Source organism: Balaenoptera borealis (assembly GCF_965194805.1).
Source record: "Balaenoptera borealis genome assembly, chromosome: 1".
NCBI lineage: Eukaryota > Metazoa > Chordata > Mammalia > Artiodactyla > Balaenopteridae > Balaenoptera > Balaenoptera borealis.
In genome coordinates this window covers 53,713,503-53,739,562 of record NC_138860.1, presented here as the reverse complement: position 1 = coordinate 53,739,562, position 26,060 = coordinate 53,713,503, and positions in this window count along the sequence as shown.

The window sequence follows — 26,060 nt, the reverse complement described above, 5'->3', positions numbered from 1 at the left end:
TGTTCCAGGCACATGGTAGGTTTACTAAATATACGCTGAATTAATAAACTGCTGAATGAATAAGCTATAATCTGTATTTTTAACCTCATAGTCTTATATTAGTGGCTGCATCACTAATTGTAAGCAAAGTGTCAGATGCGAGGAAATGTAACAATACTGAAGTATTAGTAAATATTACTGTCAAGGGGTTTGTGGGTTTGTTTTATTTTTGTTTGTGTTTGCTTTAACAAGAAATACACTAACGATAGATTGTATAAAGGTTTGTATTATTATTCTAAATGATCAGGGAAGCCAAAAAATGAAAATTGTCTCAGAAGTCCTATCTTATTTACTTGGAATTTACTTTTGCTTCTAGAGGATTTTCTCATATTTAGGACTTTGAAACAGTGGAATTCTTTTTATGTTTATAATGTCCCTTGACTCATAAGTCACAGGAGAACTAATAACACTCTAAACTCTTCTAAAGAGTTTAAGGGAATATTCATTCTCCAGGTTCAGGAGATGAGCATATAGGTCCAGTGGGCTTTCGGAGCCACCTCTTCACTGACAAGGATGGACTTTACTTCTAGTCAAGAAGAGAACAGAGGGAGCTGACACAGACTTTCTATTTTTCACTCTAATGAATGCTATTTTCATTTGCGTTAGAGAGCAGTCCCCAAGAAGACTAGTGACAAGATGAACGTTCACTGGTTTCCTTTTTCCCTGACAGGTTCAAAAGTGCTGTGCAGGTGGCAAATTAGACTTGGCTTCCCATTAATTGGTAGGAAGAAACTTTCTCTCCTGCTGTTCAGACTGTCATTGGATCTTTTAGCACATACTGAAGTTTTGTGGAATTATCATTATTATATTTATCATTGCTTCTGCTAGTGCTGTAGGCAAAATCTCTGAGAAAATGGTGAAGGGCTGATATCCATGAGAGCCCCTCTGAATGAATGTCTTAAAGTAACTAGAAACTGGAGATAACTCTTGGTCGGGTGAGGAACAAACCAACTGATACAAATTCTGAGTTCTGGGTTTGGGTAAAGAACTTATTCTGTGGTTGTCTTTAAATACTTTGAGAAAACAATTTAAAAAATAATATTGAGATGATAATGATTATGATGTGCATTGCATAGGCAGCATAGTGTTTTACATTTATTTGGTCATTTGACCTACAGAGCAATCCTAAGAGGTGATTATTCATGGAGCCCTGGGGAAGTAAGTGATTGGCCCAACTTCACGCAGCTTTTATTCAACTCCAGTTCATAACTGGAAGGACTATAGCAAAGTAAACCACAAAGATAAGAGCATAGGTCCTTCCTTCCAAGGACATTCCAGCAAACAGAGTCAAAGACTGACATGGTGAAACCAGGTGGGATTTACACCCAAGGAGGACAGCTAAAGGAAGAACAGAAGAGGAGAATGTGTCTTTCTAAAGGATGATGGTCCCTTCCATGGAATTCAGGGAAGATTTTGTTTATTGACAGACCAGCCCTAGATCCACTGTGGGATAAAAACATGAGAGTGAAGAAGGATACATGTAAGTGTTGAACACTGTCATGGCTTTGTGACATGTCAGGTAAGCTAAGCCAAACTACATTCCCCAGAATTCCCTTTCTAGTATGCTTCTGATCATGGTGGGCTACAAGGGAGATTCTTCCAGGAGAATTGGAGTGTCAAAGGGAGACAGTAACCATTTTGTAATATATATACACCCCCTTCCAGGCATTTGATCAAACACTAGGCTAGATGCTACAGTGAAGGGATTTTTCAGATGCAATTAAATTCCCAAATCAGTTGATTTTGAGTTAATGAAAAGAGAGATTATTGAGGATGGGCCTGACTTAATTAGGTGGAAGCCCTTTGAAGACTAAGCCCTCGTTGAATAGCCAAGATTCCAAGCAGTAGAGGAGAAAGTAAACAGTAAAATGTCTCTACATTCTGAAACCTCTACACTCACTTCATTTTTGCAGATCTGCTGACTCACCTCATTGGCGTGATGCAGCAGCTGGAGCTATAATTGCTCTCTTTCTTTCCTGATTTCCTGCCCTGTGGACTTCAGGATGATGAAACCAGCTCCTACATTGCATAAGCCTATGCCTTGTAACTAATCATATATATATATATTATTAACATACACACACACACACACACACACACACATATATACACACACACACACATACATACACATGCTCCTCTGGTTGCACTTGATACCAACACTGAAGGACAGTAGAATCATAGCACATTTGAACACCAGCCCTGTCCACCAGCTAAATAGGCTTGTATATGGAGTTGTATTTCCAGGAGAGGAGGGAACACTGACTAATACAGCATTCTAGGTAAAAGAATAAGTGGGAAAAATTAATATAAAGCCATATCCACCAGTGAGGGGAGGGTGTTCTTTTAATGGAACAACACATTGTGTTTAGTCTGCTTGGGCTGCCATAACAAAATACCTCAGACTTAGTGGCTCAAACAACAGAAATGTATTTTCTCACAGTTCTGGAGGCTGGAAGTCCAAGATCAAGCTGCCAGCAGGGTTGGTTTCAGGAAGAGGCTCCTCTTTCTGGCTGTAGACAGCTGCCTTCTCACTGTGTCCTCTGTGCGTGCAGAGAGAGAGAACTCTTTGGTGTCTCTTCTGCTTATAAGGACACCAATCTTATCAGATTAGGGCCCCACTCTTACAACCTCATTTAATCTTCATTACCTCCCCAAGTCCCTATCTCCACATTCTGTCACGTTGGACATTTAGCCTTCAACCTATGCATTTTGGAAGAATGCAATTCAATCTCTAACATTTTTCTTCTTGTGAACAAAAAGAAAAAAAATGTTTCCAAAATTAGGGAAGTTGAAGGACAGTCATTCCTACTAAGGATTAGCTAATTATTGGTAGAAAGAAGAATTCTTCTACTGTTCAGGTTGTCACTGGGTAGCTCGGCACGCTTTTTATTCAACTTCCCTCCTGCTCCTCTGGTTCCTACCAACCATGCAGAATGTCTTTGTCTTGTCTTTACCAGATTGTCTGTCAATACTGGTTTCTTCATTGTTTTTCAAAAGAAATCCAGTTCATGTTTGTTAATAGATTTTACTGAAGAAGCATAAGAAAAATAGAAAGCAGAGTTTATATTTAACTCCCCTACCCCTATAGCCAAATATCTCGTCTTCTTACCGGATATAACTCTCTTATACTCTTACTGTGGTCCTCATACAGAATTCCCACACCCAGAGTCAGCCTTTTTTCCTCTAGTGTCCCATGTAATTCTGCCCCTCATCTGAATACTCCATCAGGCTATTGTTACTTAATAAAACATGAATTTGAAGTCTCATCCCACCAACCTAAGTGATTTATCAAACAACACAAAATGGTCTCCCTTGAAGAAGTTCTGGTAAAACATACTTTCCTCCCTCTTGCTTGAAGAGAAATAGAACTGTTCAAGTGGTTTGATGCCTGTACAAGACAGCTGTACTCTGTCAAAAGGACACCCCCACGTGATGACTGTGGCACACCAGCTCGTTAGTCATTGGTGAAAGTGAGCTGATTCAGGCAGGGGACAAAGACAGAGGGAGAGGTAGGCTTCAAGTGACCAAAGACAAGCAGATGTTTTTTCATGAAGGCCAGACTAAGTTCTTCAAGAAAGAAGAAATGCAGCAAACCTGGTGTCATATTAGCCACCTTAATCATCAAAGAGAAACAGGTGCTGTCTTGACAGCCTGTTGGGACAGTTGGTCTCATGGCATATCATGCAGCTCCCCCCGAAGGAATGCTCTCCACTGCTCATAAAAATGGTTAATTTAACACAGCAACAAATTAATAATGGAACATAACTTTGCCACAGCACCGAAGACTTCACATTATGTCTGCTGCACTGTTGGGACACGACCTCCCCATGCCCTTCCCTCATCTCATTACACAAGTACCTCTTTCTGGAACTCACTGAGAACTGTAGCCTGTGGAACTCTTATACTTGGGTGCCTGAAAAATGTTTTAGCAATTCAGTTTGGAAAGGCAACATGGTGTAACAGGGAGAGTTTGGGGAATAATGTGTGTGAATGTGCTTTGTTAATGAGATAACACATAAATGTACATTTTATTTTTTAATGAGTCAGAAGCCAAGGGTACTAGTACCCATTTTACTAATGATCCTCAGAAAGTCACTTTATCTCTTGAGAATTGAGCTTCCTTATTTGTAAAATGGTATTATTTAACTAGATGCCCTCTAAGATCCATTCTGCATGAATAATGACCATCATCATAGTGCTGACTTGGTATTTACTGCATGCCCAATATACCACGGCACTCTTCTAATTCTTGTACATGTACTATCTCATTTATTCCTCAAAACAATCTTATGAAAATATTATTACCATCATCCCTATTCTTCAAATTGAAAAAAAAACTGAGGCACAATGACATCAAGTAGCTTGTCCAAAGTCATTCAGCTAAGGAAAAGAGCTAGGATTTTAACCCAAGCAATGTGCCTCTTGCCTACATTCAGCCACTATGCTATACTGCTATTGTGAGTATGTTTTAATGATGTGCTCTATAAAACCAAAAACAAACAGAGCAAAAAAAAAAAAGCTTTGAGATTGCCAATACAGCATCAGTAAGCACAGCTAGTATCAAGCTGGGGATGTTTTTAGTGGTGGTGGCAGATTCATCATAATCCATTTATGTTCTTGTCCAGGTTTCTTATAACTAACATGGAACAGTTGGCTTGAGGTTAGCAGCACTAACTCATGTCGTGAAACAAGCAAAGCTAACTGGCCTACCCAGGATTGAACTCTTGACCTTGGGCACTTGATCATTTGGAAATATTTCACTTCCCAAGTTGTCGATGGATATTTGCTCATGTTTTGCCTGGAGAACCAGGCTTTGAGATCACTGGCCCTGACTGTGTTGATGGTCTGCTCGTGGGCAAATGTCATCTTGTCTCACCTTCACCTTGGGAGCCATCCAAAGGTGCAAAATAAAATTCAAAAGAGGCAGGGTTTCATTCAGTACCTAGAGACGGCTCAGAGCATCAGCTTTGGGTTAGCTCTGATCCCTACGACAACCGAGCACATTTTCCATACCTTGAATGTCTTTCTCCTTCTGCCTGCCAACCCCTAACCCACTCAACCCTGCAGAATAGCCATTCACATTGATTTATCCCTCTTTGAACTTGTGCAGTATTGTCAGCTCTGCATCAGAGCTTAGTGTCTGATTATGAGTTTTACCCTGCTGATCTGTGGCTGTTTCATGTGTGGTTGAATCTCATTTGCATCAACAGGTACCTTGGAGAAAATGAGGCATACCTTTTTCATTCCTCCATAATACCGGGGTCAGTGATGTACCGAGTGTATGTTTCTGTTACTACCAGCAAAATATTTGCTGAGTTAGATTGAAAGGAGGAATTGCATACAGGGATCATCCTTTGAAGGAAGAGCTTTAGAATTCAGGAGTCTGTAGAAATGAGAACTCCTGATCACCATATGCATGGGGGTTCCTATGGGCCTAACTCTCTACTGGCATGGCCACAATTGTCATTTCTTCAGATTGCAATATCAACAAAAGCTTTTAAAGAATAAATGCCATCTGGGAATGACCCTAGCACAAAAACTTGGGAGGTGAACTAGCCAGCCATCCCTAACTCAATTCCAATTAGGCTGGTAGAAAACCAAGCAAAAAGTTAGATTCCCATGGGATTCTCCTTGGGAAGAAACAAAGGTCAGGTCTAAGGAGGGACAGTCACTCCTGGACAACAACACAGAATGTGGGAAGGCAGGAAAGTAGGAATGCCAAAAAAGGAAGGGAGAAAGCCACTGGAAAATGTGTCATTAGGCCAACCTTTGGGGATGCCTCTTGAGTATATTTCTGTGATGACAGTGTGCATATGTAGATTCAAGATATTGCATTTCCTCAAGCAGGAGACACCAGACAACACCACACCAGTTTACAATCTAAAGGAGCCAAGGACTCTCCTTGCATTGTCCTGATCTGATTGGCATTCTAGGCCGCAATAGAATTTGAAGAAACTGCTTTTGAATCATCCCTCTCTTTCTGTAAAGCCATTATAACCATGGTTCTCAAAGAGGACTTACTGGGTTGAAGGGATGTTTTAGCATCTTCCCTTCACATAGTTTCCTAGGGTGAATAGCGGAACATCCGAACATCTCAGCTGAGCATGTGTGTGCAGAGTCTCTGCTACTTGTGTATGTGCTCAGGTCAGGGTAGAGCAGAAGAGAGACCTTTTGATTGTTCCCGTCAGTGTATGCATGACGTTGACTGTGAAACAAATGTAGGCAGTCCTGAGCCAAATGTCCATTGCTGTCCAAGGCATCTGCAAGCCACATTTGTTTTTGGGCTATGATGGAAAGGGGTTGGCTATCTCTGTCTTGTCTTCTTTTACTGCCCTGATCCTCTGAGCTAGAGGAAGGTGTTGCCATTGATGTCTTTCCCGGGTATGGTTTGTTGTTTTTCTTTGTAGATGCATTGACAGCCAAAAGCCTTGAGTAAGGAAATGATTCTTTAGGAACAAAAAAGCTCTCTTGTCTGTGACATTTAGGACATCAGGCAGAATGGTCTTTCCAGATAAAGTTGGCTGACGATGGGAAGAGTGGCGTCTACGGATCATAAAGCACCATGTCTGTACATATTTCCTGCCGACAGGCACTTACTCTGCGTGCCAATCCCATGTGTTAATGTCACTACTTCCTTCTCCACAGGGCATGCAGGTCTCTTTGCTGAATAATTCTGCCTGCGGTACTTCTGTTGGTAGAGCTGGGAAGGAAGAGTGCACTGACCTGAACACCTTCTCCAATGAGTTTATTTTTTATTTGCCTATTTCTAAATGTTTAAAATTTTCTACCAAGCAAGACAAAAAGGTAGAACAAAAGGAAATAAACAGCTAACTATACATTTCTTTTTTTACTGGATTCAGAGCTTAGAATCTGACTCGGTATTGAATCTGGCCCTAATGCATACGTTTAATAAACTTTTTAGAATACAACAATAGAGACAGGAAAGTCCCAAGCCCCCAATGGTACCAGAGGTGTCACAGACTAAGTGAGCACAAATATTAGCCAAGTGTTAAAAGAGGAGCATCCTGTCAAAGTGACTTTACTGTGGATGGAGACCTCCATTCCTTTCTGTTAACCCTGTCATAGCTCTCAAATGATGTGTCCTTCCCCCACCCAGGGCATTTTTATGACCTTTTATGTCATGAGAAAACATACACAGATATCGTCTTTTTAAGTCCAAACTGGAATTATCTCCCAGGGATTTGGTAAAAGAAATAGTTCGGGTTATTTTTTTGGGGAGGTGGGTAGGGAAAAAGGATCAGAGGAAGAGACGATGTTTTCCCACATTTTACTGACACTAATTTTCTTGTAAGAGGGGGGAAAAAATAGTTACAGAAAAGTGAGTAAAAAAATAAGCTTGTCTGACCCACCTTTTCCCCTAGATATTGGGCAGCTATAAATCTGGATTGAGCAATGCATAAAAGAAGTCTGGTCACTTTCACTGATTTGCATAAATAGTGTATCATTGTGATTGGTGATTTTAAAGATTGTTTTAATTTTTATATGCTTTATAACTCTAGGTTAGGTTTTTAAAAAATAAAATGTAGGGCAACAAAAGGATATTGAAAATGCATATTTTCCTTGTTAAGTAAAATTAGTGTGCATCTTTAATAATATTTATTCAAAATATGTCACTTTGGAAAAAAAATATATCTTTGGAGCATCTCTTTGATGCTCTCCTCAGGGTCTATAACTTAGAATTGCCTCAATCTAAAAATATTTCATAACTCTGGTGCTGCAAGGGCAGAGTATTCAGTCTGACGTAGGAGATTCTGAAGAAAGACATAAGAGGTGCTTTCAATTATAGGGACTGTTATTACACAAGGGATGGTGATCTTATGTTCTCTATTCCTAATGAAGAGAAAATGAAAAAAAAAGAAAACCTGAATAAGGAAAAGCTATAGTTAGATACAAGGAAGAATTAGCTAACAGTGAGGTTTGTGAAATATGAGAGCCAATGAGGGGTATTTTCTTGTCTCCCTTCTTGAACAGTATCTGGGTTAGAAGACACCAATACCCTAGAGGGGTCTTAGTTTCACCTCAGTGCAAGGGAGGGACTAGGACATCCAACTCACCAAGTCTAAGTAACCAAAAAACAAAAAAATAGTGCAAGCGTTCACAAACATTGGTGTCAGGAAAAAGCATCTGGGGAGTTTGTTTAAAATAACTCTCCCACGGCCCATTTCCAGAAATGGGCACCGCAGTGGCTCTGCGGTGGTCTCTGGAAATCTGTATTGATTTTGAAGCATGCCAAGGCTTGAGAAGCACAGATGTAATGTTGAGGCCTCTGACTTAGGTGCTGGGAGCCTGTGTTCCTCCCCTAGTCTGTGCCTAATTCATTAAATGATCCTGTCAAGCTGTGGCTTCTTTGCCTGAAAAATCCATATTTCATTTGGTCCTTCTGTCCTATGAGAAAAGAGCTGCAGAAGATTTCCTAAGGTAGAAAAGCATTTTACAAATCTGATGGCATATTCTTTTTATCAAATTTTACATCCCTCATTAATCATTTTCCCAAATTAATCAAAGAAAGCCTTCTCTTCCCCCAGCTAATTTTATACATGGAATTTCAAACCCACAGATACTAATTAGGAGCCTGCCCTGTGTGCAGACCTATAGAACCCAGTCTGCTCCTTCCCACCTTTGTGATCTCGGGCAAATTATTCAAATTATCTGAGTTTCTATAACCTCATTTGTGAAATGGGGATGCTTTTACCTGCCTCCCTGGTTGTCATGAGAATAGAATCTGTAAAATTCCTGCTACCCTTACAGGAGTCTGATTCTTCTCCCCTGCAAACCCTGTCCATCCTTTTTCAACATTTCCTCCTCCTATTTTTGAATGTGACTGTCCTGTGGCAGAAACTGAATGGCAAGATTGGATTGGAAAAAATAAGGTTAATAGAAAGTTACCCAGAATGAACAGAAATAAGCGTTTTACTTTCTCCAAAAGTTCAACAGGTTTCTCAATATATATATAAATCAAGAAAGGAGCCAGTGGTGCCTGTCCCTGGGCATGTGGTGAGGGACACAGAATTCCCTTCGGGCTTCTGCAAACTCAGCTTTATTGAGAACTCAAGGCCCTTCAGCAAACAGAACGCATGGAATTTTCAGAGGTTCTGGTAATGATGTTTAAAAAGCAAACAAAAGTATATTCAGTGGGGTCTTTTCTGGCCTCAGCTCTGGAATGATTTTTGCCCTCTTTCTGCTAAGAAGGGACTTAGGGGAGAAAATGGAAGCTGTAGTGTCAGACAGGAGAACAATGGAACCATGTTTTAGGTGGTATTTTAAAAATTACAGCTATGGAACCTTTCATCCATAAAAATCTCTGCCATCAACTGAGAGCAGATATGGCAGGTGCCTTTGGAAACATGGGTTTTCTTTTTTTTTTTTGCAGTGGGTGGGGGAGTCCTTGTTGTTTAAAATAGGTTAGTGAATATGTTGCCTATTGTTGGCATGACTGCAGTCCTCAAAGACAGTATAATACCCAACCAGAAATTGCCTACTGTTTTCCTTTATTGCATACAAGCTCAACACGATGGGAGAAATGTCCTTGAAACTTCAATCTGAGAGTGTCTTTGTAGGAGGTGGTGGCATTGCCATCTGACAATCAACTGAGCACTTGGGCAGTTGCTATTGAACCCACCCTCATATACCGAATACTCAGTGGCAGAAAAGATCCTGTGGCAGAGGCTGGCTGCTCACTTCCCCCAGGCTAAGGGTGTGATAAGTAATCAGACTGAAGGCCAGACTCCCCAGAGTGACACCTGAGGGCTTTCCTGATATGCCACTGGCCGGCCTCTCCAATTGATCCTTTCTTCCTGCCCCTCCCCCCCTTCTCCCACCACAACTCAACTGTAGCCCTCACTGAATGCATGAAGGAAGGAAGGAAGGAACCCTTTCAAGCAGCTTCTTAAAAGCAAAAACCCTACCTTTCCCTACCTCCATGTCTCACAACTCTACATTTTGGAAGATGGAGCTATAATACTTTGTTCTAGAACCAAGAAGTTTTGGGGGGTAAGGATTTGCTGACAAATGATCCTTTGAGTTTACATGAGGCAAATACTCTAATCCCATTCCCCACCCACAGATATAGGATATCTATAAGTACAGACTGAATGTTTGTGTCCCCTCAAAAATTCATGTGTTGAAGCCCTAATCCAAGTGTGATGGCATTTGGAGATGAGGCCTTTGGGAGATAACATTAGAGTTAGATTAGGTCATGAGAGGATCTCATGATGGGATTAATGCCCTTATAAGAAGAGGAAGAGACACGAGATCTTTGTCTGCCATGTGAGGATACAGCAAGAAGGCAGCCATCTGCAAGGGAGCCCTCACCAAACAGAACCAGCTGGCACCTCGATCTTGGATTTCCCAGCCTCCAGAACTGTGAGAAATAAGTTTCTGTTGTTTAAGCCACCCAGTCCATGGTATTTTGTTATAGCAGCCTGAGCAGACTAAGACAGACATTGGTATTGATCGCGGGGTGCTGCTGTAATTTATACCTAAAAATGTGGAAGTTGCTGTGGAACTGGGTAAAGAGCGGAGCTGGAAGAGTTTTGAGGTGCATGCTGGAAAGAGCCGATATCGCCACGAAAGGAGAGTTAAAAGTATTCTGGTTGGGCTTCCCTGGTGGCACAGTGGTTGAGAATCTGCCTACCAATGCAGGGGACACGGGTTCGAGCCCTGGTCTGGGAAGATCCCACATGCCGCGGAGCAAATAGGCCTGTGAGCCACAACTACTGAGCCTGCGCATCTGGAGCCTGTGCTCCACAACAAGAGAGGCCACAACAGTGAGAAGCCCGCGCACTGCGATGAAGAGCGGCCCCCACTCGCTGCAACTAGTGAAAGCCCTCGCACAGAAACGAAGACCCAACACAGCCAAAAATAAATAAATAAATTAATTAATTAAAAAAAAAAGTATTCTGGTGAGGGCTCAGACAGTGTGGGAGCAATGGGCTTGGCTGTCTTTGAAGGCTCTGCTCACAACTATGGTTCCTCTACATGGAGGTCCTTGGGTAGCATGGACAATGGTAGAAGGGTAGGACTGGATCCTCCTTGTGCTGGTGGCAAAGCCTGGCTTCCAGGTGCCAACTTTGAAAGGGGGAAAGTGTTCTGGAAAGCCAACCTGGCATCTGTTTGCAGTTTGGAAAATAGAAAATTTTAAATGGAGAGAGAAAATTCCTGGGGAATCCAACAAGAGATAAAAGTGGGGAAAATTGAGAGAGAGGGCAAGGAGCTTGTTTGAACTTTAAAAGAGAGCCATTTTGTCATGGGGTGTTTTTAAGAGTTGTTAGAAAATGGCTCAGGTTCACTGCCACCAGGTGAGGGGCTGAGAACTCCTTTGCTAATCTTTCCTGCCACCAAACCCCACCCTCCAACTTGTTATAATACTTGTAGTAATTCAACAAATAGTGATGTCTCTTTCTGTTTCATTCAGCATTGTGCTAAGCCTTATGGGCCATATAGAAAATGTAGGAGACACAGGTGTGTACCCAAGTTGTTTACAGCCTCAGAGGAAACAAGGTTCACTCTTGCACAAACAAGCACACAGAAAACAGCACAATAGTAGAGAGTAGAGTTCACAAAGAGCTCTGGATGGTGGCTCTTTGCTGCATATTAGAATCGGTTGGGGAACTTTTAAAAATCTTGAGCCCAAGCCATACCCCATAGAAATGAAATTAGAATCTCTGGGAGTGGGACCCAGACATCAGTATACTTTAGTTTCCCAGGTGATTCTGAGGTAGTACAAACAAGTTTGAGAAACCATGTTGAAGGAAGAGTATTAGCACTAACTGAAAAAATCCAAGCTGTCCATTCATTAGTTCTGTAACCTTGGACTAGCCAGTGAATATCCTGGGGTCTGACTACTCCAGAGATTTTTGTAAGTCCCATGAAGGGCACTTTATGTCTCCAATGATTAGCATAATGACTGCCACATCAAAGGTGCCCAATAAAGATGTATTTATTTGAATGGATAACAATAGAAGAGTTATTTAATAAGCTTGCAAATTAACAGTGGAACTATTTGCAAAAGATAGTTTAGTGATAATATTAGTAGTAAAAATTGTGGTAATTCAGATTCCAAGTTAAACAGTAGAGTTAAGCCCCATTGTTTAACAGGGTAGCTGTACCTAATGGTGTTCCACACGTTTGCTAAATTGAGAAGTGCCTTGGTTGGTTTGGAAGAATCAAGAGTAAAGCTTTTTAGTTCACCTTGGGAAATTGCCTGCTTCATTGCTCTGGTCTCTGTCCATCTGTCTATGTACCATTGAGATGCCAAGCCAATAAGCCTATGGCAGAGGTCCAGGAAAGTACAGAGGATACGGGAAAGAGCGAGATGGGGGTGGGGGAAGAGGAGGAGGGGGAGCGGAGTAGGAGTTAAGGATTCTTGGGGAAGAAGGAAGAGGAGGGGTGTGACAACAATAACGGGAAGGGATTAAGAGAGGTTGGGAGGATGGAGAGTGACAGAAGAGACAATGAAACGCTGGATGGGCTCAATGGTTCAAGACGATGAGATGACAATAAAGGTTTGGCTTTATGATGATTTGAAGGTCCCAGGAGATGGGAGCAGAGGAGAAAGGGGGTTGGACTTGTAAAAGGAGCTGATAAACCGTAAGAATTCCGAGAACACGGCTATGTAGCCCACCAAGAGCATGTCAGGTTTTACTTTCCTGACGCTTTGAAAGCATGAAGGTGGTTAACTTACCTCCCATTCCTGAAAAAGCCCAGGCAGGCAGCTCCCTCTGGGACTTGCATTAACCCTCGTGCTCCACTGCCAGAAGCGTGAGCTCACTCCACTCGTCCGTCTGCAGTCCTCACAAGCACGATCAAACTTTATGAGGCTTGTTACCAGCAAATTACATGGGAAGCTGCAAAGGACTGGAGGGAGGAGGATGGCAGTGGGGGGCCAAGTACACTGCCGGGAAAGGGGACCAGGGGTAGAGACGCCGGGCTCAGCCTTGACTTGGAAGGCATCAGAGCCCATCACTGAGCAGCTGGCGGTTCCTGCCACCAGGGCCCAATTTTCCAAGTGATGGCTTGAGCGCTCACACCTGCACTGGCTGTGATCAAGGCCCTCCCTCCGCAGAGTTAATGGTGCAGGCAGAACCCGGGAACGCTTTTGGCTGCAATAACAGTTTCTCTCCTCTTTGGCCTCACCTTCTCTACTGGCAGAGCAGGTTTCTCTCCAGCTCCTCCTCAGCTTCTCCTTCCGGGTCTCTCTGCCGCTGAGGTGTGCAGATCCCACCCCCTACCCCAGCTAGGCAGCCTCAGAGAGACCTGCTCCAAGACACAAAAGAATCCCAGCACCTTTCCCCTTAGATGGGCAGCTGGTCTCCCCCCCTCCCCATTGGTTTCCTCTTCCCCTTCCCAAAGTACAGACCCAAAACTATTTACTTTTTTTTTTTTTCCTACATAACACAGCCTTGGACAATTCTCTTTACAGTTTTTGGCTTCCCTTGGTATATTCTCCTGGAAATAGACTGGAGATGGCATAACTAGAAATAACCCAGGAGCTGGGATTCCTGTGGCTTGGCGTAGCTCTTACAGAGAGAAGTAGAAAACTCATGCAGATAATTTTGCTTGAATACTTTCCTATAGCAATTGCCCCTTGGAGAGTCTCTGTAACCAGAGTTCCTCTCTCTTCAGTGCTACACACTTTTGTATGAGCACACACACACACACATACACACACACACATCCAAGTGAAAACATGCTCACTCACGATCTTGCTGAAACAGCACCAAATCAGAGTGTCCAAACAGGCCTAATGGTTTGGGGACAATTTAGGAGATGGATGCAGGGTAAATTCAACCCAGGCAGAGTTTCGGACAGATGCTTTAGACCGATCTGAGATGCAGGAAACCAGGGAAGCAAAGGAAAGATGCCACGTGAATGGTGTTATATAAATTTTCTCTCCTGGCACAGCTTGAGGTGGTTAGATGCTGTTTCTATCCAATGGGAGTTCCTTAAGCTCCCCCACTAATGCTGGAAAAACATTCACTTAGCAGCCTTGTCCAAACAATTCCCTTTTTAATTCAGACATGATGAACTGCAGGGGAGAAGCAGTGCCCCAGGGCTGTCTGCCTCAATACCATCACTCCTGACACGGCACAGAGCCACACGTCCACTTCAGCGGTCCATTAAAAAGCCTGACAAGGAAACTATGTTTACAGTCAGGTTACAGAACAGGGCGGGGAGGCAATTAACACCTTCCCCATAACCCCTTTCCTTCTATTTTCTCTCCTTCTCAATGCCCACACAACATGCGCACACAAACCCACCTCCATCCCTGGCCTTAAGTGCTCCTTGACATGTCTTCCTCTGGCGCACCCACCTCCTTGCACAATGGTTCTCTCAGAGTGCACCTTGCAGGAGAAACCGTATTCACACGTGGACCACTCACTCACACTCCCTCTCAGATCACAGCTAGACCCACAGCCTCTTCTTTTTTTTCCATCCACATTTTTGCCTAAACACGTTCATGTGCCATTTCATCTCCCTAAGCTTGAACCTGCTCCCATCTTCTTTTCACGCACAGTCGTTCAGGAAAATATCCCTGCCTCCCCCCATGTCCCCGACCCAACCCTCCACCATGGCTCTTATCTCCCTCCACCTCTCAGCGGCCAATTCAGAGGCTCCTCCCCCGTTCCTGGTACTCACAGGAAGCTTCTACACGAGGCAGTCTTATAACTATTTTTTTATCTTTCTTTTTTTTTATTTTTTAACATCTTTATTGGAGTATAATTGCTTTACAATGGTATAACTATTTTATTGCTCCCTAACCCTCTCAATATATTCCTGTCCTTCCAACTGAACTAGATTCCCCTGAGTTAAAAAACCTGCCTTTGGATTATGTAACAAGTTCCTAGGGGAATACATGAGGATTCAGCCAGTCACTTAAAAGTAAAGCAAACTGCCAAAAAAAAAAAAAAAAACACTATTAAAAAAAATGCCTAGTTTACACAGGAACCTAATTAAAGAAAGATCTAGTTGGTGAAAAGTAGTGGGAATCGAGGCAATTCTAGTGTGGGTAATGTTAGTTTCTTGTCCAACAGCCATTTTGCAAGTGTTAACGGGATAAAAAATGCCATTGGGGAAAACATGCATCTTTGAATACCTAATATTGTGCTTCACGAGGTACAGCAACTGTGTCAAATATAGCAGTATTCACTGCAGCAATACAAAATACATACCACAAGTGTGATTAATTAGCCAGACTATCTATAACACATGCTATCAAACATTCACTATTATGATGAAGTTTAATAACATCACATATCACACTGTGATTAACATACATTCAATGATTCAAATATGGCTGTGCTGTGCTTATAGTTTCTTTGTAAGAAATGGAAATCATTGTAACACATTTCACACATATTTCCATATATAACTTTATTTTTCTGTGATATTTCAAAAAGTTGGATATCGTCCCCATGTGATTGCTCAAACAAAACTCTCACGTACACTGAGTTCCACTGGCAGGCTGACTTCCAAAAAGAGCGGCTTGAGATGTGCAGGGAATGCAGGTGGCTGAGGGGTAGAGGAGAGCAGGAGAGATCCTGGGAAGGCCTTTCTCTACCTGTCTTTGCAGCACTGGCCCTCCATTTACCAGAAAATCTGCACAATAACAAAGAACTGTTAAGCGCTTCTTGTTGGGGAAATTGAGACTACTAAATCCAATTGACAGACCAGCTTTTAACATGCTATCTAGTGCAGGGGTCAGCAGATAGCAAATCTGCCAGTAAAGGGGAAGATTGTAATTTTTTTTGATTTGGGGGCCATATGGCTTCTGTCACACCTGCTCAACTCTGCCACTGAGGTCCAAAGGCAGTGGTAGTCAATAACCAGTGGGCAGGGCTGCATTCCAAGAAAACTTTATTTATGGACACTGACATTTGGATTTTATGTAATTTTCACATGGCACAAACTATTATTCTTCAGTTTATTTTTTTCATTCAAATATGCAGAAACAATTTGTAGCTCATGGGCTGTGGAAAACAGGTGGTGGGCTGGATTTGGCTCATGGGCTGTGGTTTGTTGACTCTGATTTAGAGTGTTTCACTGCAGACATTTACTGACTCTCTAAGTCCCTCCCTGCCCTGCCTTCTCTCACCTATCCCTACCTCCTTCCCTCTCTTTTTTTTCTCCAGCTTCTGCCTGCTCAGCCTCCAGCAGTTATCAAGGGCATCCTGACATGCCAGATACACCCTCTCTGTATTGACGGAATCCTTTTTTCGTTTTGTTGTTGTCATTGAGAGTGGGGATTTCTGTTATTTCTTCTAGGAAACAAATGCCACGGAAGAAATGCCTTTCTGGACCTCCTCATCAAAGAAGATGCTTCTTCTCACCTCCAGAGGATGGGAGCTCTTTACTCCTGTTCAGGAGTGGGGAGGGAGCAAAAACCTTCATGTAACTGGTGCCTTAACATCGGTGATATTTCTTTACATATTCCTACAAGACAACCACAGCCAACCCTTCAGGGAGTGTGTGGAGGAGGATGGGGACCTGGTCAGTCATTTGGGGTCTTGAATAGGGTCTCACAAAGCATAGGTACTAACACCCACTCCCTATATCAATTCCCTGCTGGGGAATCTCTGGATTCCACTTTGACATGCACTCTGTACTTGTGAGCTGGGAGACATTCAGAGGCTGGCTACATCTTGTCTCTGAGTTCCTCATCCAGGAACACAGAGTTGGCATTGGAAGTGGACCTCCAAGGGTATTGCATGTGAACATGGCATGGGGTACACTTTTGCCTCAAGCCAGCCCTGATTTCTACAGGCTCTAAGAACTCAATAGAGCTAAACGATATGTGAGGGGCCGAGCAAAGTGCTATATTACCTACAATTTACAGAGACAGACACTGAAGTTCAAAGTTAGGAAGTAAAATGCCCACAGTCAGAATATGAGATACAGTGGCAGCAGAAAGTCACAAAGACTTCTCTCTATCACCAGTCCTTTGTCTCTATTACAGGAGTCCTGTGTGAGTATGTGTTACTTTATTTGTCCCCAGTGAGCATTCTTGCATTTTTATAGGCATAACATTTGCCAAAATGCAACGACACGAGGTCAATTAATATTATACTCCAGGCAGCCCCCTCTTCCACCCCCGGGTTCTGGGGGTGGGAGAAATTCGACTAGATGTAAAACAAGCAAAACTGTAGAACTAAAGACAAGTACACATTGTAAACAAAAAGTCTGCGTCCCTGCTCTGGTGCTGTCCTTCCCCTGTGACCCAGGCTCTCCTCTTGATGATACCTGCCTGCAGAGAAACTAGTCAGCAAGGGGAGGTTCCTGAGAGGTGGGGAAAGTCTGAACATGTTCATAGCATTTTAAGTCTCTCTACATAGGCTGATACCATTGTAAGTTCGCACTCTCCCTCCAACTAGTTATTTGTAACAATAGCAAAACAACAGCAGCATAGCTGTAGGGATGGGCAGCTGGGAAGGACTGTACCAATCACCAAACCTCCCTTCTCTCTGCAAGCAGACAAGCAAAGCATCCTACCTTGGCACGGAGAACTCATCCCTCCAAAGGCCTAGAATCCATATCAGTATTAACCAATTGGTCAATTCTACTAGAACTTTTGGAAAAACAATAATGCCTCGCTGCTCTGCATTGCAATTGCAAGAGGTCAAGATGGAGCTAATCAAAGCTCGCATTATGTGGGAAAAAGGCAGGAATCAATATAAAAAATAAAACTGTTATGTGGAAAGGGATAATGATAGGCCAGTGTCTAGTTACTTTGAATCAAAACATATGATCCCAGGAAGAGCAGCTAGGACTGGCAAGATACAGCCGAGAAGACCCCAGCAGGAGTTTGTAATGATGTTCCACTAAAGTATGAGTTACATGTTAAGCAAGTGTTCTAAAATAGTTCATGAATTAAGCTGTCAACAGCCAACTGTTGACCTTGTGTGCTTTCCTTTGAAAGTGCCAGAATGTATGATTGGTTCAAGGCCCAGTATTTAGAACATTGGAAAGGGCAGATGAGTATACCCGAATCCCAACTTAGAAGATAAGCCTTGCAAGGCCAGTTGAACAGAATTATGCCTAAGCAACTCTTTAAAGAAATGGTTCTAACATTTGAGAACCATATGAAAATGCAGTTTACTTTTGGACAACGTGGCACACCCGTCCACTCCCCGTGCAGTGAAAATCCAAGTTACCATCTTCTCTGGGCGTCTGTGGTTTTGCAGCCGCAGACTCAACCAACCTCAGATCGTATAGTACTGTAGTATGGATTTAGTGAAAAAAATCCACATGTAAGTGGACCCACACAGTTCAAACCCGTGTTGTTCAAGGGTCAACTGTACTTCATAAGTTCCTCATGGGAACATTTCGATTGATTCCAACTCTTCAGAGCCAACAATGAAAAAAAATGTTGATGTGAACTACCAGGCAGGCAGAGTCATCTGGGCCCTGACCCTGGAGGAATGTATTAGTACTCACTGCAGATGTACCCATTTTCATAAATTCATGTATTCCTTCATCCAGCTAACATTTATGTGAACACCTACTTGTACCAGGCTTTATAGTAGGGGCTGGGGAAACAAACAAACAAAAAAGTATTATCTCTACCATCAACTAGCTTACAATCTAATATGGAAATTGACATGAAAATAAACAATTATGATACAACACAATTAGACAATGCCTACAAAAAAAGATGTGTAACAGAAATAGTTACTATTTGTGTCAAGCTCAGTAAGTGACCTAGGGACAGATTATTTATATTATTTACATAAAATTTAAAAGATGTGAGAGTCTAGGATAAGTGCCTTAATCTTCCTAGGAAGGTCAGAGAAGGCTTCTCAGAGGAGATATTATTTAAGTTGACCAATAAGGCATATAGGCTACTTCCCAGGCAGAAGAGACAGCATACACAGAGGCATGGAGACACAAGAAAGCATGGTGCATGCAAGCAAATACTAGTAGATCAGAGGCTTCTGGAAGAATTCAGCAAAGTGAGAATCTCCCCTAAATGACACCTCCCTCTAAGGAGACAAGTGATTCTTAAAACCCTGACAGCTTTTCTCCAGTGGGAGGCATGGATACCCCAGCCAACCTCTTGCAGATTCTTGAGTAACGTCTCCATACCCCTTTTCCTTATATTGTCTGCATCCTAACCATGCCGGTAATGATCTGTCCTAATAGAAGTGACAGACTGCACTCTGGTTTTCCAACCAATAGGCAGAGACAGGCCAAGCAGCATTGCTACAAGCTTGCCCTGCACTCCTAACCTGGACCACAGCCAGGGGTAAACACACTCCGAGGTCCTAGGGTACAAGCATATTTCCCTGTTGCTATGTCTAACCCTCACGCCTAGATATCTGCTATTTCTACTGACTAGGAAAGCAGCATTTTTAAACACAGTCTGATGCAGTGAGAAGAACACTGGATTAGAAGTGAGGAGGTCTAGGGATCTCTGTGAGTCTACTATTAATTATCATGGTTCTTCTGCCAGGTCTCTTAACCACTCTGGACTCTGGTTTCCACATCTGAAGACTGGATGGATTGGCGTAGATGACTCCCACGGTCCTTTCTAGCTCTAAGATTCTCTGAGTTATTGCTACTCAGGGAACACAATGGGTAGATGTTGTCACCATACTCACAGTTCAGCCAGATTCTGTGTCATGAAAGATTATTCTAGAACAGGGTTGGCAAACTACAGCTCATGGGTCATATCTGGTCTGCAGACTATTTTTGTACAGCCCACAAACTGAGAATGGTTTGCACATATTTTTTAAAAAATTTAAAATGAAACAAAAAAGAATATGTGACAGAAACTATATGTGGCTCCAAACCTAGTATATTTACTATTTGGCCCTTTACAGAAAAACCTTTGCTGACCTCTGCTCTAGAACACTCAGAAACTGGCCATATCAGAGGCTGTAGCCATTTAATATTCTGGAAAAAGAGTATTTCCTAATTTTTCTTAGGCTGTGTGGCAGATTAAATATGGTCACAATTTTTACATTCTTCCTATTGGTCTGTGTCCCAACACCCTGGCTCTGGGTGGGCTCTGTGACTGCTTTGTCCAATAGGATACTGAGGACATGTACTAAGCCAGTGTTGGGGCCCAGGCCTTGAGAAATTGGCAGTTTCCTCTTTCTGTCTCTTGGGACACTCCCTCTGGGAGCCTGGAGTGGCATCCCCATAAAGGTGACAGACATATGAACTGAAGCTATCTTGGGCCCTCCAGACTGGCCCATGTGCTAGCTGAACACCACCAAGGATCCTCAGTCAACATCACATGGAACAGAAGAATTGTATAGTCAAGCCCTGCTCAAATTTGTGACCCACAAAATCTGCACATGCAATAAAATGACTGTTGTGTTGACCCTCTAAGTTTTGGTGTAGTTTGTTACATAACTAGAAATAACTGGAATAGGACCAGTGTGGGGTGCTTATGAAATATATAGCAGGAGCTTCCTCTGTCTTAGGTGGGATCCCAAATCTGTATTTTAATAAGGCCCTTCAGGTGATTCGTATTCTCAAACAAATTGGCGAATTAACCTTCATAGTGACTGTTCTGGTAGCATGATTTTCCGGGATGTGCTTGGGTACCTAGATTCTTCTGTTGTACCTTCTGGACGTCTCTAGGTATGGCCTGGATCTGCCCACAGCCCACTCCCCAGTACTAGTCACCTCCAAGACACCGAGTCTCTTCTTTGGGCAGAACATTACCCAAGACACAGTGGGGACTGGATTGACTGTAAATATTGAAGGCCAGGTCTTGGTGTCATTTGTCATCATAACCCTAGCATCTAGCATAGATCCCAGCTGGGCACAAAGTAGTTGCTTAATACGTGTTTATGGGTTAAAAGCAAATAATAATTGCCATGCATTTATTGATCAGTTACTTCATCCCAGCATTTGGTTTTCTATGATTGTTTCATTTAATCCTCACAGTGATCCTGAGAGGTAGTTGTCATTTGCTTTACCTTAAAAATAACAGACCTAAAGTTCAGGGGATGAATTCGCCCAAGGTAGCTGGTAGAACAGCTATTCAGATAGGATGCTTGACTTCAGTGCTCTTAACCACCCCACAACCCGCCCTCTCATAGGTGAGGCATTCATAGTCCCTGACTTTGAGGGGCTTAAAACCTGGGAGAGCCAGAGCACAAGTGCACACCTGGAAACATTGCACAGAGTAGATTGTGTAAGCGGTCCAGCTCTGTCAGCAGACTGCTGTAGGGATCCATGAGAGTTGTATCAGTTGACTGTTACTTCATAGCAAATAAACACAAACTTAATGGCTTAAAAATACCCATTCATTAGCTCACAGTTCTGTATGTCAGAGGTCCTAGGGCAGTGTGGCTGGGTTCTCTGCACATGGGTCACCCAAGGCTAAAATCAAGGTATCAGCCAGGCTGCAGTCTCACCTGAAACTCAGGGTCCTCTTCTAAGCTCACTTGGTTGTGGCAGAATTCAGTTGCTTGTGGTCGTAGCACTGACTAAGGTCCTTTTTCCCTTGTTGACTCTCAGCCACGGGCTACTCTCAGTTCCTAGAGGTCACCCATTTTCCTCATTCCCTGGCCCCTCTATCTTCAAAGCCAGCAATAGAGAATCTCCCTAGTGTTAAATCCCGCTCACACTTCAAACTCTTTAGGAAGAGCCCAGTGCCTTTTAAGGGTTCCTCTGATTAGGTCAGATTTCTCCAGGATACTCTCTTTTTTGTAAGTTGACTGATTTACATCTGCAAGATCCCGTCACAACACCCTTCAAACACAGTCTCTTCAAACACCTAGCTAAGTGTTTGCTTGAATAGGTGGGAGAAGAATGGGGATCTTGGGGACCATCTTGGAATTCTGCCTAGCCCAAGAGCACAGGGCAAGAACAGACTGACGAATAGACGCTGCTTCACAGATGTGTTCTCTTGCAAAGATTTTCTCTTTCTCTGTACTTAGAGGCCCCAGTGGAGATGGTTCCATTCTGGAACCTTAAGGCAGATGATTATACAGTGGCTTCTGAGAGTGGGGTTTGGGGAGGAGGGAGTGCTGGCCCATAAAACAATGACTGCATGTTAATGTGCTGTACAAAGGTAGAGAGGCTGTGAAGAGTGGTACCCCATGCTGGGTCCCCGTCTTTCTCTTCTTAATAAGGTCTCTGTGGAGAGCATTTGCCCCAGAAGTGTGAGCTGAGAAGGGTCTGAGTTTGCCTTTCCCCCATAGCCCTGTGTTCTCGGCAGAATCTGTTGCTTTTGCAAGAGAAGTTGATTACTGAATAATGAATTATCATTCTTTTTTCATTTTCCAGCTCTCTTCAGAAATGTGCTGCTATTTTTCTACTTATTGAGGCTCAAAATGGAAAGAAAAAGAGGAGATTCATCTTTCACTCAGAGAGGGAAAAAAAATACAATCTTACCTAACAACTCCATCTCATTCCCGGGGATGATAGTAATAATTGTTTTAATTAATTCAATTTCTAACTTAGGAGTAATTTCATTACTTCCTCAACTGGATAATAATGTCTCCAATGAAGTGAAGCTTCACTAGATGATACCAGGCAGGGCCACTTGGTCAGATCAAAAGTCCTTACCCTCTTGGGAGGCGGTTTCCTCCCTGCTGGGCAGGGAGGGGACATATCCTGGAAATGAGTATTCCACTCAAAGAGAATAGAGCTGTTCCTGCATCAGAGACCAGAAGTGCGCTCGGAAGTCCTCCCAGGGCCGTGGTGGAGGCTGCCCTATATATCACAGGTGTGGGAGTTCTATATCACATGAGATTTTTTCTCCTGGGAACAGGAATGCATACAGGGAACTTGCCATGAGCGAGGAGGCGGGTAGCCATAGGTAAGGAAGGGGTAACATTACAGGCTAGAATTCATGTATAGCAGAGTAAGCAGAAGGAGCCTGAAAGTGGCATCATGAAAATTGACCTGTGACCCAAGACCAGTCCTTAAGTAACTGCAACCCAAACTAAGCTCCTGAGGAAGGAAAGCGGACAAATGGCTGGTTCAGGGATATGACCGCTTAGAGGCCCTTCTCAAAGGCCAATTACAAGTTGCGCAGCATCAGTGAGGTTCTGTTGCAGGGATCTCAGTGTGTGTAAAGGTATGTGTGTGTGTGAGGATGAATATGTGAGAGTCTGAGTGTGTGTATGTGTGAGAGGGTGTTGTGAGGATGTGTGCGAGAGACAGTGGAGGGTGAGTGTGTGTGTGTGTGTGTGTGTGTGTGTGTGTGTGTGTGTGTACGTGGTGCTGGAAGGAATCCTGACACAAGCCAGGTTTTGCCTGAGTGACCTTTACACCTTTACAATAGATTAAAATCCCCAAGGAGAAGGAATGGCAGGACCCGGCAGGGCAGTGGCAGGGAGAAGCAGGAATGGATTCAGCACTTAGCAAACAGAGACAACTAAATCGGGTGACTGGGGGAGGAGGAGGGGGGAGTGGAGGTCAGGAGGCATCTGAGCATCTGGCTTGAGCAGCTGGGTGAATAGTGGCCCCATTAACACGGAGAACAGAGAAAAATGGGAGCAAGGTTAACAGGACATCATTTGAAACGAGTATATGCTTTTGAGGAAACCACACGGGTCTTCAAGAAATACTTCCTGTCCTCAGAGTCTGCAAAAGCCTCTGGTCTGCTATCATCCACACACTGAACTACCAAGAATATTATCTCATGCTTTAATCACTGTTTCCTGTCTCTCAATCTGCCTTCCTCTGTGTCTGCCAAACTTATTCTGTCCTGCTTTTCGAGTTTTGCTTTTTCCCCCCTGCTGATCTTGTGTACCCTTTCTATAAAGCCAGCATTATCTCCACATTTTCTTAGCTCAAAACTGAATGCAAGCACGGTCAGGGCCCCAGGAGATACCCCCAGCTGTTTGTTGACTTGAACTGCACACAACTAAAGATCCAAGAGACAGGAAACTTTTCTGTAGTTTTTATATTGTTTAAAACTTACTTAGCTTGACACCTACTAAGGAAGCTCCAGAATATCAAAGAATAAATAGAAATTAAAATAAAAGCAAAAGCTTCTTTTGCTTGTGAGTGATCTTGCCCCTCTCCATCATTAGCTTATTCAGCTAAGTATCATTAGTAGAACCTGGCCTTCCACATGAGCTGGTAGCCCCTGGGGGGTTAAGACAATTGTTGGGGATGGAGGAGTGATGAAATGGCATCACTCTCCAGCTTCAGTTAGAAACATCTGGAAAGGACAAGGAACACTAAGACTTTGAGACCAGGGGAATGGGAGAGGACAATTTCCCTGAAAGGTGACCAGGCAGGCATGAGTCAGGACACGTGACACATCACTGTGTCACAGGAGGCTCCAACTGAGAGAGAGACTGTCCTTTCAGATGGTCCATTACTGGAGGATTACAATTTTAAAAATTAACTAGCCCCCTTAGGAGAGGGACCAGATTTAAGACAACATGCTGCTTTGTTTCCTAGTTCTCTTCCATGGCAAACAAGGCTCTAAAAATGCTTTGCAGAACTAAATCATGAATCATGCAGGAGAGAGCAGTAAAGTCCAGATGAAGGACAGGCTGCTATAATAAACTCCCACAAAAACCTCAGGAAGGGTACCGCTGGCAGGAGTTGAAGGGTAAAACTTTCTGCAGCAGGAATCGTGGAAATGTATAGAAAGACAAGGGCAAGAAATCTGAGGACTGAGAAAATTGGAGGCAGGGGACAGGGGAGGATCAGGTTATAAGGAGCAATAAGAGAGGCCGTGAATCTCATCCTATGAACTGTGAAGTATCCCTATAACAGGTCTGGAACATGGTGGATTGGTGTGCCTTGAAGGGCATGTGGAGAGCTTGCTTGCAGACACAGGTCAAATCAGCCTCTGGCAGATGCAGCCTTTTTCTCTGGCACCTAGATCATCAGCATCATAGAGATGAGCAGTCTTCTGACTCAGCCATCACAAAAGCAAAACTCTGGAGGGCCCAGGCAGGCCATGTAAATGAGTGAACCCAGCTAAGCATAGGAAAAGCCATTCACCTGGATCTCTCGACTGATGGAAACGTGGATACAGAGAAATATTTCTCTACCATCAGGAAATCTGCAGTGTGAGAGGATGATCAAGGGCCCCTGGCACTCAGCCTCAGTGTCAGAAGCCAATATGGTATGGACGGAGAGGAGGCAAGCTGGACGGTTCATGGTAATGGTGTGGCCACACTCCCTACAACCCACTGCCAGCAAAGGAGATGGAGTGCCCTATGGCTGCCACATCTGATTGTCAAAAGAAGCTATGCTGTCTGCCAATTTAAAAATATTCAGATTTTTAAAAGATACAAATAAAACACCTGGGAAGATTGCATTCAACCTGTATGCAGTCAATTTAAAATCTCTGATCTGGTTCAACAGTCTCTCATTTTTTTTTTTTTTTTTAATTTTTTTTATTTGTTTATTTATTTTATGGCTGTGCTGGGTCTTCGTTTCTGTGCGAGGGCTTTCTCTAGTTGCGGCAAGTGGGGGCCACTCTTCATCGCGGTGCACGGGCCTCTCATTATCGCGGCCTCTCTTGTTGCGGAGCACAGGCTCCAGACGCGCAGGCTCAGTAGTTGTGGCTCACGGGCCTAGTTGCTCCGCGGCACGTGGGATCTTCCCAGGCCAGGGCTCGAACCCGTGTCCCCCGCATTGGCAGGCAGACTCTCAACCACTGCACCACCAGGGAAGCCCAACAGTCTCTCATTTTACAGATGAGAAAACTGAGGCCCATGGAGAAGGGTCTGGCCCTCTGTTACACAACGAGTTGGGGCCAAGGCTACACCTCGAGCTTAGATCTCCCTGACTCCAGGCCTTCTGCCATCTCCCTGCTTCTCTGGATACGTTATTGTCCCCTCTCGGAATCTGTTGCAGCCTCAGGCTGCTCGCTGGTCATCAGCATCATCACTGCATTACCCCAGTCAGGAAGCTTTCTGTGTACCACACATGTTCTACAATACCTGCCAAAAGTAAACAAAACAAAATACCTTACCCATTCCTTCAGGACCTAGGGTGGGTTAAACGGTAGCCCAGTAAAGATATTCATGTCCTAATCCCCAGAACCTATAAATGCCATCTTACTT